The sequence below is a fragment of the Phalacrocorax carbo genome, chromosome 3 (assembly GCF_963921805.1).
Source record: "Phalacrocorax carbo chromosome 3, bPhaCar2.1, whole genome shotgun sequence".
In the NCBI taxonomy this organism is placed as follows: domain Eukaryota; kingdom Metazoa; phylum Chordata; class Aves; order Suliformes; family Phalacrocoracidae; genus Phalacrocorax; species Phalacrocorax carbo.
Window position 1 is genome coordinate 119,556,277 of NC_087515.1, and position 14,489 is coordinate 119,570,765.

The 14,489-nt window shown below is 38.9% G+C and overlaps 1 long non-coding RNA gene across 1 annotated transcript in view; it reads left to right on the top strand.

Moving 5' to 3' along the window:
* The window catches only part of LOC135312903 (uncharacterized), a 51,703-nt gene that overhangs the window by 18,986 nt on the left and 18,228 nt on the right, over positions 1-14,489 (top strand). The window contains exons 2-3 of the long non-coding RNA XR_010372525.1: positions 7,212-7,271; positions 7,753-7,829. This is a non-coding gene — a long non-coding RNA (uncharacterized LOC135312903). The remainder of the gene's footprint in view (positions 1-7,211; positions 7,272-7,752; positions 7,830-14,489) is intronic.

A 14,489-nucleotide genomic window follows, 5' to 3' on the forward strand; every position in this document is an offset into this window, starting at 1 on the left:
TGATGGGTGTCTTTGTGGAAAGGTTGTGTTCTGCCAGCGCATTTACAAATGCCCCCTCTGCCTTCACAATTACTGAAAATTGATTAGTATGGTAAACTTCTGCACCCCTTTCAGCCCAGTAGTCCTGTTCACAGAATATAAAGCAAGGTTATGCCCTTTGTCGCTAATATGTTCTACATATTTGTGCAACAGAGCTGGGGGAAGAATATTTTTTGTCCATAAGAAAAAAAATTAAAACTTCAAAAGACTGGGGGGAAAAATTAAAATGTTTTTGCACTGTATTCTATCTGATGATCTGCCCTTGTGTCTTTGTTCTCCAGGATGTCTTCAAGACAGTAGTATATAAAATGGAAAGACAAGGAGGAAAAACAGATCAGGACAAGACAGCAGGCTAGGAGGAAAAAAAAAATAAAGAACTATGATAGAATCAGATTGCAATCAGCAAAGAAAAATTCTTTTTTCCTAACAAATTCATGTTTCTGAATCTCAGTCTTCCATATTGTGCTGTCTGTCATCTCCAATAATGAGACAAGTATGGTAGCAGAAAGGCTGGTTATGTATTCAGTTTTTCAAGTTCCATATTAAAACTGATGACCACTTGATGGTACATGAAAAAATGCACCTTCCAATGCAATAGCACCTGCCAGAAAGCACACATGGGAATGTGACATGGCACTGGCCAGAAAAGGCACAACTGCAGTTATTGAAGGTGCACAAGGATTTTATTTTGTTATTCTTTTATAATGATATCAAAGACATTAGAAGTCCTTTCATATACAAGTAGAAAAATAACTGTACACTTGTGTGTTACAGGCCTGGAACCAAAACCCCTAGCTTCTGTGTGAATCTACAGAGAAAAATGGCTATGTTTAAGAACATCTTATCCTTCAATAGTTGCATTTGTTTTAGGGAACTAATGAAACCTGCTTAGTTCTTTGAAAGAATATCTTGAGAAGATCCTAGCCCTGAAGAAAATTTCAGACTGCCTTCAGCCCTGAAAATCCACTCTGCTATTTTGTTTGGGAAGTCTTTCTTTTTAAAACTTAAAAAAAGGCATGAGGAGGGAAGAACCATCCCCTCATTAGCTTGTTTATGAAAGAACTCTAGTCTAGCAACATGATATGCCTATTCTATTCTCTTATTTACCAGACAAAATCCTAGGATTCCAGTCTTGAACTAAAAGCCTGTCTGATTCAGGTTTGCACAGAACTTCTTTGTTTATCTCTTGTCCATCGTTCTACTCTCAGGTTATTGTGACATCTCACAAAACTTTTGCCTACTTCCCACAATAATTTTCAAAATAAGAATGTAGCTATAGGCCCTGGTTAATTAACAGACGCCTAAAAATGTAAGCAGTGCCTCTCATACCCTGATCTCAGGAAGCCTTAACCTCCAGAGTTTGTATTTTGCAACCAGTTTTTCCAATATTGCTGTTTACATGTTCCTATAAATGAAACTTAGTTTGAATTGAATTTCTTATTTCACTAATGAGAAATCCTTCCTTCCTTCCTCGCTCCCTTCCTTCCTTTACTGCTGTGTTCCTTCCTGCCTCCCTCCCTCCCTCTCCCCTGCCCCCCTTGTTCTTTCATTCCCTCTGTCTCTCATCTCAATTCTTAGGAAACACAGGAGACCCAACATATGTCAGTGCTAACCCTTTTGGTTGTGGATACAGAACATGGGGTTTTGAAGAGGCAACGGAAAGACCTTAGGATGGACGCTGTGCATTCCTGATCCCTGTGGTGCCACTGGAAACGATGAGTGTCTTTTTAAGACTGAATAGACTTAGACAGGCATAGAGGCATAGGACACCAGGGATTAACTCAAAAGGTAGGGTCAGAGAAAAGATAAGGTTTATAAAACATACAGATTAAAGAAAAAAGAATAAGATTAAGGGGAGAGACACTCTTACAAATCAGTACAGTCAGGAGTGAGACTACTGCATTCTCCTCACTGAAAAGCTAACACTCCCTTTATTCAGAAATGTTCAGAAGTAATAAACAGTGCCTTGAACTCCTCTAGCCGCTTTTCTTTCAACCTCATCCTTCTAGTACACCCCATGTATGTCCACCAGGGAGATCTTTGGCTCTTTCAAAAGCAAGTAGCTCAATTAGAAAAGAACCAGCATTTGCCACACAACCCACTCGCTACCGCAGCCTCCTTTAATCCAATCTAAACTGAAGGCATTCATTTATATGTCTGCTCTGTCGCAATGGAACATATTGATTATCAATACAGGGACCACATTTTCAAAACAAGTCAACTATAGGGTTCACTGTGTACAATTGTGACACTGTTTTGAAAAGATCCCTGCTCTGTGACATTTATGGACATGTTCTCAATAGGTATTGTTTCCAGGGCTTTGTTACCTTTACTGTAGTCCCTTTACTTATCTGGCCCAAAGGGCAGCGGTGCTGAGCTCTCCATAATACCTAGGAACAGCCTTCGGTTCTGTCATTTCATTAGCATAGTGGGGCTCTAATCCATGAGAAAGCTGCTAATGATGTCATGGTAACAGAAATACATAAAAACGGAGGGAACAGTAAATACTGCTAATCCTCAATTAATCAGAAAGTGAATGTTTAGACATATTACTCACTTTTAAATTCTGTTCTGAAGATCTATTTCTAACTTGAAGTGTCAAAACCGGGCTATTTGGTAGAGTTTTAGATTTAGACTGCAAAATTTATTATTTATGTTAAGTGTTCCTTCCGTAACAGTTAGTCCATTGAGCCATTGTAAAATCATATTGCTCTAACCCACAATGACCTTCTCCTGCCTGTAGCGAAGAGGAGGTCTTGTCACTGTGGAAAGATCCAAAGAACCAAAATCTACCAATTATTGCTTCAACTGCTTTTGTGCAAGGTGTGTAATTACCTCTGCATCTTCTCAATGCTGTGCCCATAGTTATAAAAACAATAGAAATAACAACTTCTACTTCCTGGCAGTTCATGCCATTAACGAACATGGTCAAATGACTTTTAAAGTTTTTTAAGTGCCGTATGGTAAATCTGAATCACGGACATGAATGTTTTATTGACAAACTTCAGAGACATGGCCATTTCTTTTGTCTTGGGTTCTTTAACTGGTGTTTAGTTCCCAAAACTCTTATATATGCTGTACTTAAAAAGTCGTCTTAATCAGCACTACCACTGTTTTAAGGATAATTTGCACTGAAGTCCCTTTGAGGGTAAGGCTATAGCCTAAACTGAGACTTGCTCAAATTTCGAAAATAAAAAAACAAGAAAAACAAGTGAACCTGATGGTGTTTTCCAAGACTTTCCCAACTGTACTCCTGGAGAAAATATTTTAGTAGAGAAACAAACCAAAGAAAAAGATAATTGAATTTCCAAATGTGGATAATGAAACTATAATTCATACTTTAGTTCTACAAATCTAAACTGTAGATTAGTTCTACAAATGCTCTAGATGCCTAGGTGCATGATCACGGCCACCAGCTGTGATCTGTGCTTAGTTCACTGATCAGTTCACAGTGTCAGTCTTTTAAGTACTCTGTTGATCACCAACCTGTTCCATGTGACTGTTCCTATATCTAGTGAAGAAATGGATGAGGAAGTATTTGGGGATCTTTGAAAAGGAGATAATTTAGAGGCATCCCAACACAAGAAGGATTCTTCTTATGTAACTTTAGCCATCTGCAGGTTAGGCACCCAGTGTAAGTTGTTTGGCTAGACTCCTGGAATTGACAGGGAATGATAAATAGCTCTAGGGTGCCACAGACATAGGTGTCAAAGAAATATGGGACAAGTAAGATGATCCCATGCATGACTACAGAATCTTAGAGTATCATTACTTAATCTTATTTGTTATAGTAGCTCTAAAAAGCTCTCAAACACCAAAAGATTTTTATGTTTATTTAGAATTAAATTTCTAATTAGGATGCCAGGTGTGAACCAAAGCCGCTCTATCACTCCCCCTCCTCAGCTGGGCAGGGAAGAGAAAGTATAACGAATGGCTCGTGCGTCAACATAAGGACAGGGAGAGATCATTCCCCAGTTACCAACTCACCTTGTGGAAGTCAGTTTAATTTATTACAAATAAAATCAGAGTAGGATAATGAGAAATAAAACCAAATCTTAAAACACATTCCTCCCCACACCCCACTTGTTCCCAGGCTTAACTTCACTCACAAATTTCTCTACCTCCTCCCCATCAGTGGCAGAGAAGGATGGGGAACAGGGGTTGTGGTCAGTTCATCACACGTTGTCTCCGCTGCTCCTTCCTCCTCAGGAGGAGGACTCCTCACACGCTTCCCCTGCCCCAGCGTGGGGTCCCTCCCACAGGACACAGTCCTCCATGAACTTCTCCAATGTGAGTCCTTCCCACAGGCTGCAGTTCTTCACAAACTGCTCTGGTGTGGGTCCTCCACAGGGTCACAAGTCCTGGCAGCAGACCTGCTCCAGCGTGGCCTCCTCTCTTCATGGGCCACAGGTCCTGCCAGGACCCTGCTCCAGCATGGGCTTCCCATGGAGTCACAGCCTCCTTCAGGTGCATCCACCTGCTCCGGTGTGGGGTCCTCCATGGGCTGCAGGTGGATATCTGCTGCACCGTTCACCTCTACAAGCTGCAGGGGCACAGCCTGCCTCATCATGGTCTTCACCATGGGCTGCAGGGGAACCTCTGCACCTCCTCCCCCTCCTTCACTGACCTTGGTGTCTGCAGGGTTGTTTCTCTCACATATTCTCACTCCTATCTTTGGCTGCAATTGCCCATGGTTACCCCCCTCCCCCTTCTTAAATATGTGATCCCGGAGGTGCTACCACCATCGCTGATGGACTCGGCCTTGGTCAGAGGTGAGTCTGTCTTGGAGCCATCTGGCATTGTCTCTATGGGACATGGACAAAGCTTCTGGCAGCTTCTCACAGAAGCCACCCCTGTAGGCATCCCGCTATCAAAACCTCGCCACTCAAAGCCAATGCAATTTAGAATTAAAAAAAGACCGTGTTTTTTGTTCTCCGAAAGTTGACAATTTGTGATTTATTACAAGATTCAGGGACTGTTTAGAATAAAGCAAATTAATTGACTTTATACACAAACCTTAGTTCCAGAGTCCTCATTCCTTAATTATAAAGTGGACACTCCAAAAGAAAAATACTAGCACCAAAACTGAGTGCAAAAATACTTCTAAAAGTATGGCTGATAGATGAGGGAAGTTTTTAAAAGTTGTGTTGGATACCTGAAGAAACAGTTTTGCACTGACAAAAGGTATTTTCTTCAGTTAAAAAGCAGTCCTGGCTAAGAAGGAGGTGAAGTCCATGATAAAAAATAATGGAAAAAATATGGAGCCTGATAGCGATGAATAAAATCAGTATTAGATATTGGAGAGAACTGATAAAGGAAACTAAAGGGATCAGTTGAAAATCTATAGGTAATAGGGCAAAGATAACAAGAAGTTCTTTAAACAGGAACAAAATGCTTACAATATTATAGAACTATAGATGGTAAAATTGTTAATCCTGGTAGGGAAAATGCAGAATTAAGTAAATATGTCTTTTCTAAAAGTAGAATGAAATATTTTATTTTCTCTCACTTCTGAGGAAGAGTGCTAAACAACAACACTAAATATTTTTAAATCTACAGAATTAGATACTTCACAGTCAGGAAGATTACTTGTCTGTGGAGCTGCCTGAATTAATCCAATTTTTTAGCAAATCTAAATACTCTGAGGAACTTCCAGAAGCCTGAAAAAATAGTAATGGTGCAAAATTGTAAGTTCATAGTAAGTTCATTGGCCTTGAAAACAATTTCCTAGTTAGCCCAAACCTTGCTTAGGAAAAATTTCTTGGATGAACTGAACTAAAATTTAAATTGTAATTGATGCCAGTCAGTACATCATTACAGAAACTGTTTCTTTTCAAAGGATCCTGTGTCTTGATGAGATTGTAAAATATTTTCTTATCATAATTGTCCTGATGGAACATACCTAGACGTTTTATAGACTCAGAGGCATTGAGTGCAGCTGGCAGATGTGACGTGACATCCATGGGCGCAGTGTCAGCTAGCAGCCAGGTGTGATGCCCGAGGTGTCTGAAATCACATAGAACCTCTATGTCTAGGCAGCTGAATTGTTCCCTGGTGCCCACATTGAGTGGGATTCATCTGCCTCACTAAAGGCATCCAAAAATTAAGATGCCTGAGTTGGAACTGGATTCCTTTTAAAGTCAACAGAGAAAACAGACGCCTTCCCATGTGCTTCAGCTGACCTACCTGAAATGCCTTTCTTAGGGTGAGGTGAAGCATCACTGTAAGGTGCTGAAATTCCCTACATCAACTATGGGAAAAGACAGTGAAACTGAAGTTAGATGATGTCAATCCAACACAGTACAAAAAGAACATTGACAATTTGGAAGGAGTTTGGAAAAGATCTATTGAAGCATTTCAGGGTTTGGAAAAGGTGCTCTGCAGTGTGGAACTAAAGAAGTACAATCAATTTTGTTTGTCCAGAAAGGTTAAGAGGTTGCAACCTATGATTACATCTGAAGGAGAAGTATTTGATAGTAGGAGGCTCTTTAATCTTCCAGAAAAAAAGAAGGGATAAAACCACCATAACATAACATAACATTCAACAGCTGAAAGCTTAAGCTAGCACAAAGTAAGTGCAGAAATTAAAGTGCACATAATATACAATGGAGGTGGCTGTATGGAGGAGGCTGTGTGACTGTCACAGCGAGTGACTGTACAAGCTTAAGGATATAGAGGCTTCTCATTGCCTTGAATGCGTATCTATATGGTGTACTACCATGCAAAGTGAAGAGACGGGCTTGGTTAAATTCCTGGTGAGATTTTGTGGCCTCGGATGCACCAGGCAACAGACTGAATATTCACGATTATTCATTCTGGCTTTAAAACTTATGAATTTCAGAACCTGTTTCATAGGGTAGAAAAGAAGCTTAGTACATTTATCAGTGTTGCTTCAAGTTCCAAAGATGCGTGGGAGAAATTATTACCTAAGGCAAAAAGGAAGGTGAAGAAAAGGGGAAGATGATAAAGAGGGAAAAAGAAAAATAATTAGAATTTTCACTCCCACTGCCGTCCGTTTGATTAAAATAATTTTAATTTAGTTTTGGATGTAAAATGTATATTTTGCTTTATTTCCAGGTTAATTTCTTTAAATTTTGAAAAAAAATTTTTAAATTTTTATATATTTTTATTTACCTTCCACTTTCCCTTTTTCTCTCACTCTCTCTTTTTAGCCCTCCCTCTTTCACAAAAAAAGAGGTTTGGACATAGAAGACCAAAAAGGGAAGGATTTTGTAAGTTTTTAACAGAAAAAATTATTTAACTGGAAATTAAGTGAAAAGCACATTTTCCTTTTCCTTCATGACATTACACATAGAAAATAAATGATGCCATGACATTTTTTTAAAACTTAATGAACTCTGAGAAATTTATGAATAGTCCTAAATAAATAGAAAGTAATGTCCTAATATTTAATGATTAAATTATTTTCATGATACTGTGTACTTTTACCTTTTCTCCAGTACTTAGAAAAAAATTCACTATAGGCTTATATCCACAAAGAATTAAGTTATTTCTTTACATCTTTATACAGCAGCAACTGCTGAAATGCTTTTATAAATGAGAGCATTTATAGCATCTTACAGGAGACTCTTCTGTTTAGCTTGCCGGGAATGCAGGCAACCTTAACCCACTTGGTATTATGTCTAGAACTTTTATATATATATATTTTGCTTGCTGTTTACAGCCTTTTTTATTAGCGTGCCTTTTTTTCAGAGCGCAGGTTTGCGGAGCAAGCAGCTGCTCATTTGTTTTGTCAGTAATGGAAAGAAGACTTGAACAGCTGATGACAGGTAATTTGGGCTGATGTTCAAGTTCTTATAATAGAACTGTGTCGAAAGCTATCACTTTATCTTACAGTGTCTGTATACGTGTGACAAGACTTTCAGAAGAGAAGAAGAAATTTGCACTTCACAGGGTAAATAATAAAACATGAGAAAATAGACAGCAGTGTTAAGAATGACGTATAGAAAAACTACATGGAGGAAGCCATTTCTGGTGCACAACAAGGCGTTTTGCTGGTTGTACGCTGCTGGAATTTTTGATAAGGGTTCATGACTGTCGTGTTGGCACCTCTTCTATCAGTTTTTAATACAAATCTGAAGCATGCTCAGAATATTTGTATTCCTTTATTGGAAAATGAGTGACGTTACCCAACTATGGGATTTCAGAAATTTCTAAGCAAATTTAGCATGCTTTCATTTTGTCCAGTTGGAGCCTAATTTCCACTTGTCATTCACTCTGGAGATCTCTTCTGATGTATTTTCTTGTAGTTGTTTGACAGCTCCTGAATGCTTCCAGTAAACCATCTCCATACATTCATGGCTGTCCTCTGTTCCAGACCTATTTCCATGCAGGAATTTGTATTTCCATCATCCCTCAAGGGAAGGTATTCCTTCATGGCTCCCTGGAAATGGCAGTTGTAGTAATTACAGTTGTCCTCTACTTCTGCCTTGTCTGACCTTGAAAGTACCTTTTGAATCCCCATCCCTGTCCTCTGCTGCTTTTCTCTGTCACCCTCAACCCTCTTACTGCCTGTCCTATCCAGAGTTCAGGGAGTTCCCTGCTACCTCTGTTACAGCAGTATTTGGCTCCCCGCTGCCACTTTTTAATTCATTCTGTCAGCTTTCCTACCACTGCTGGCTTCAAAAGTTTATTTGCTGTAGGCAACAGAGAGTCCACATATGGAGTGCCTGGAGATGCTGTCCTGGCTGCTGCCCATGCCTTCTGTTAGTGTATGTCTCCAGTTGTTCAGTTGCTTCTTAGCTTGTTCATGAAGCTGTGAAAAAGCTCTTTTTCAGATATTCCCACACATTTGCATTGCAGATGGAGTGTCGGTCATCACTTGTGATGAGTAACACAGTGGTTTTGCTTAGCATCACAAAACATTAAAATAGAAAATGTTATGAAGAGTTCAGGTGATAGTACACTCATCAGAAGCCATATGCCACAAAAGAATGGCAAAAGCTATTAATTTCAGCCAAATACAGAGACCTTGTAGCATATTCATTATCATTAATAGGAGGTAATTATTAAGTATTTGGGTGCACAGAAATATACTTTGTAGCTAGTCATGGCACTTGAAAGCTTGCCACTGGCATAGTGAAACAAACTCCAAATATATATTGGTACTCATGAATTACTTATTTGTTCTGCTCTTCTCTGGCTTCTTCTTTCCAATTTAAGTGGTTTTGTCCTCATTGTGCTACATGGTGTGACTGAAAGGTCATTTTACAACCTGTTGCATCCCCTGGTTGTCACTAGACTCCTTCTGGTACTGTGTCTCCATGCAGCAATTGGATTAAGAAAGGATCCTACAGCTTAATGATCTGGAATAGGGATGCAGTTCTTGGAATGCAAAATAGAGGAGACAAACTTGATGTAGGCTGATGAAAAATTAAGGAGCTAAAATAAAGAGGTACAAATAAAGACAAGAATGAAAGGTAGGGCAATGCATAAATGGCAAATAGACAAGTCAATAATTAATGACAGAAGTGCAAGGCCTATTTTTTATTCTTTGAAGCTTTCCTCATTGGGCACTGTAAATTGAAAAAAGAAAAAGAGTTCTTGGATGTTTTTGTCCTTGGTAATCTTCAGCATGCCATTTCCTACCATAGCAAGAAGAATTTGTCAATATTCAGACAAACAACCTGAACTGTACAAATATTGAAGTTCTTACTTCTAACTATAAAGGAATATTAAAGCTATCTAGGTACATTTAATTTTTTGATGTATTGATGTTGATTTGGTGTTGTGTTTTTATTTAATCTTCAGCCAATTGCCCTTTTAATTTTAAACCCACATAAAGCAACCTCCAAAATTAAACAACTCTGTATTTCAGTCCCTGTAAATTGGACTATACAATTAATAATGCATTCAGTGTATTATTTTTGAAGAATGGAGAGTCAGTTATATATTTTTTGTAAGCTCTATTGGGATTTAGCCACCTACCTTCCATTCACATTAATGGGACTCACGCAGATAAATTGCTCTCAACAATGTAAGTTTTCACCCTTCGGTCTCAAGCTAGGCCTTCAATTACAACCTAAAGGACCAAACACACCCCGCAGTTATGAAAGACGTATTCCTGGGCACTCAGCATAGAGAGGGAAACATCAAAATAAGGTTATTTGGCAGGAACTGGGAAAAAAAATGTTATTTTATAAACGTCAGACAGGACAGATGGAACTAAAAGTCATGCAGCTGAGAGAAGGATCAAAGAAGAACAACTATTTCCTTGATGCAGGGAAGAGAAAGCAACAACAAAGTGTGCAGTACAGTGTGTGCTCCTGACATGGCCAGGTCAGCCAGTGGCTTAGAGAAACTTCTGAGCAGAGTAAAAGGGACTAGAGTCAGGAAGAGGGAATGCATGAATATCTTGAAAAGCTAGAATGAAAAAATGTAGTTTTAAAGTTTCTTCCCTGTAAAGTTGCCAACTCTTAGGCTTTCTTTACTATGATGAAATATATTATATTATTTTAATATTAATGTGCTAATACCAGTGAGTGTGATGATGTTTATTTTGTAAAGGAAAAAAATGGGAAATAAATCAAGTGACAAAATTTTGAGAAAAATGAACCTTAAGACTAAAGAACTAGAGTGTTTGTATGTATTTGTGAGGGTAGTGCAGATGGGAAGGCAGAAAGAGAGACAGAGAGCGCAAGGGAAAGAGGCAAATAGATTTTAATCTACATTTAAATTATTTTTAAAGCAACCCTATGGTTTTTATAACCTGTCTTTTTCAATGCTGGAGTTGTATTTGGGTTAAAGAGACTTATTGTGTTCAGTCTTTTGCTTTTATTTTTTAAAAAATGTTTAAATGACATTCAGAATTGTATTAGATAACTGAGCACACTGGCAAATCCCCAGATTTTTTCAGATACTAGGTTCCTGTCCAGGATACATGAGCCAGGACTCCGGTGTGGACGTACTAGCTCAGATGTCACACTGCACTTGTGTATGTGCCCCACGTGGGGTGAGCCAGCCGTCCATAAAGCGCCATGGTGAAATCCACTACACCTTCCCCACTCTCTGCCTGGTGATCACTCTACACAAGAATGCCTGTGACGCCAGCAGCTACTAGGTTCTTAAATGCATATTACCATGAAATAGCAAGATGGTGGCTTTAGCGTCCAAGATTAAATGTGTTCAGAAATGTTCCTCAGAGAACTGTTTCCTCAAGATATATGTTTCAGCCAATGCTTCACAGCTACATGTTTTTGGAGGGAAAGAGGACTTTAAAAATAGGTTTTTAACATTATTTTCTCAACCCAAATGCTATTCAAAAGATAAATTAAAGCTTGAGTGCAGTTACTTCATCCTGTTCCAGAATATCGTTTTATTTTTCTTTAATGTATTTAGGTTGGTGGATAGGTAAATGATTGTAACATGAACCTGTTTCTCATAGATGAATGTGTCTAGAAGAACAAAGGAAGAAGAGAGGGCAAGAGGAATGGATGTTAAAGTGAGCAATATATTTCAGTGTTCCTCTTGCTGTTCCGTTAATGGTACCCATGAGAAGACCCATCTTACATTTCATAGCAGTTCTTTTTTCCTCCCATTTCTTCTTCCCTCATGAGCATCATTTATAGAAAAAGTATATCCCTAATATTTTCTATAGTCTTTGACTAGGGGATTCATTATTTGCCAGAAACTAATTTTTGTGTGTGTGTGTTTCTGAAGTTTTACTTGTATTTTTACTGTCTGTGGGCTTGAAGCACAAATTATATATTCATTAATAGCAATGCATTTTACAGTGTAAAGCTTGCTTCCTTCTGCCAGTGTTCCTTTCAAATGACTCATGGATTATTCAGGTAAAATAATAATTATCTCCCAAGAATTAAAATAAAAATAATCTGTTCTGACTGTCCCTGCTTTATCGTAATGTTGGATAACAGGATAAGTTCAAATGAACATTTTTACTTTCTTTCTGTCATGCTAATTTGCAGCTAAGATTACATTTCTGTGATTTTCATCTCCTATGGCTCAAGAATTCTGACATTTCTGCCTGCCTCCTGTGTTAGCCCCCAGACTCATTCATGCACTTCTTATGCTGAAGTGAATATAATAAGAATACGAATTGAATAACAGCAAAACTGTTCAAGAACATCTGGTCCTTGGAGGAAAAACACTTTCCACATAATCCCATTGTTGCTGAAGGAACCAGATTTCCACTGAAATAGCAGTTGGAGCATATTCAATGTGGGTTTAACAGAACCGTGAGGGAAAAGTGCCCTGGTGGTCCCTCTCCGCAGTTCGCATTATCCAGGAGTCCCCTCTTCCAAAGAGTTGTGCAGTTTCCTGGCTATGCAACCTTCTTCTCTTGGAGGGAATATTTCACAGCAGGGCTGTTTTCAAGGATCTGTAAATGTATCTGCATCATTAGCTGTGGGTGAGCTTGGAAAATCTAAACCCCACAAATTTCTACCCGGTCTGTTTCAGATACTTCGCAGTTTTGTAGGTGTTTGTACCAAAGTGGTGTGACGATTTGTTAGCAGTGAAGTAGCTACGTGCTAAGCTTTGTGATCAGACTGGAATCCAAATTACACACCGATGTTGTGTAATTCAGCTCTGGTATTGTGGCCTAGGCTGGTATCATATGGCGTGTGCTATTATGGAAATTGCCCCAGACTGGTGATAATGTTAAATGTCTGCTCATATGTTCAACTTATGTGGGAATGTCTTTGTTCCCAAAACCAAGAATGTGCAGAGGAAGAAGAGCAAACTGAGTCTGCTTAACACCTCTCAGTAACAGTGAACATGGTGCTGTGTGGGTGACAGTCAGTGTAAGTCATTTGAAAACAGGAGCTTGAAAGCAGGTTTTAATAATTCAGTTATCATTTTTCTAACTTTGTTTTATGACTTTTTGCCCAGCTGCAATAGGTAAAACATCATCTGGAAATGCTACAATACATAATTTTTCACTGATGCTTTAGCAGTGGAAGATGGACCTTACCCAAAGTGTGCATAGAGAGCTGTGAAATGTGGCACTCAAATTTCTCAAAGAAACAGTTTTCTTCACTGAATGTGGATGCTGAAAATCAATTATATGTAGATTGGCTCTGAGAGAGACAAGCTGTTCTGTTGATTTAGGCATGACCTGTGTTGTGACGCTTCATCTCCCACTGAACTAAATATTCTTTCAAATGACATATTAATGGGAGGGCATCCAAAATACTTGCTAGGCAAATGAATGTGTAATAGCCAGATGGTTTATTTGGATTTTCAGTAATCCGCAGAGGATCAGAAAAGGGATTTATTTAGGATTCAGTAAGTTATGGCTTGCAGTTACCTGTGTTAAAGTGTCTTGAAATACAGTAGGTTATAACTGTAGATCTGTTCTGTTCTTTTCTTATTCTGCCACATTTGTAAAGCACTGTGGAAAATGTCAGCCAACTTTTCATGGCGTGGTACAAGCACAGGTGGGGAAGTTTAAGAAATAGGGGGTTGTAAAAGAGATGGAGAAACAAATTACTCAATAATGCCTTCTGCTATTCTTAGGACTATTCAAATCTTTCATCCCACATCAAATTCCTTCTATTCAAAATTTAGCATAAAGACCATAACACGTGTCTCAGAACATGGAGTCAAACTTACCTTGTGAGCCTATCTACATAACTCTTTTTAACAGATGAAATGTATTTTGGGATGTCTTCTCTGTACTTGAACATATTGTGCTGAGACAGAAACCTCTAATACAATACTGTACAGTCTCGCTGTTCATGCTTTTAGCTCTGTACGTGTCTGGTCAAATGTCCTGAGCATATGCACACTCTCTGAAGCTGGGAGAGTGAGCCACAGATGTTACATTTATATAAAGGCTGGCTTTTCTCCACCTGGTTCCCTAATTTACAGACATATTTTTTTCCCTCCGTGACCATGAATGGGTCCCTTTGATGCTACTCTCTATTCGGCATGGAGGGGAAAAAGAAATTGAGTTTCACTGAATGTTGAGTTTTGTCTGGAACATATTTCTGCTGGGGAAAATTGAACTGTTTCTGAAGCATTTCAGAAATTCACGTCTTCTGTAGACCAATACCGCTGCCACTGTGTGTCCCACTGGCAGCAATAGTGGACAAAAATGATTCCTGCCTATGGTACAGTTAGGAAATCAGCAAAACACTTAAAACCCAAATGTGTCACTCGAGCAACATGATGAAGTCTAAAATCTGTAGAATTCAGGAAAAACTCTCCAAGGCTGCTTATCATTGGATTTGTGCCAGCTGTTAAAAGTTTTTTTGGAAAACCTTGCCCCACAGACCCAAAGTTCTGCCACTGAGACTGCACAGCAGGATCACATATTTGCTATGTTTGCTGCTTAGGAGATCTCTCTCCTGAGTAATTCAGCGAACAGCCATTCATGCACCTCGGGTCTCTCTAGAGCCCAGTTCGTTGAGTGAACTTATCTGATTGTATTGAGTTCTACTAAAACTGTTGTGTAGTGATGTAAGGGT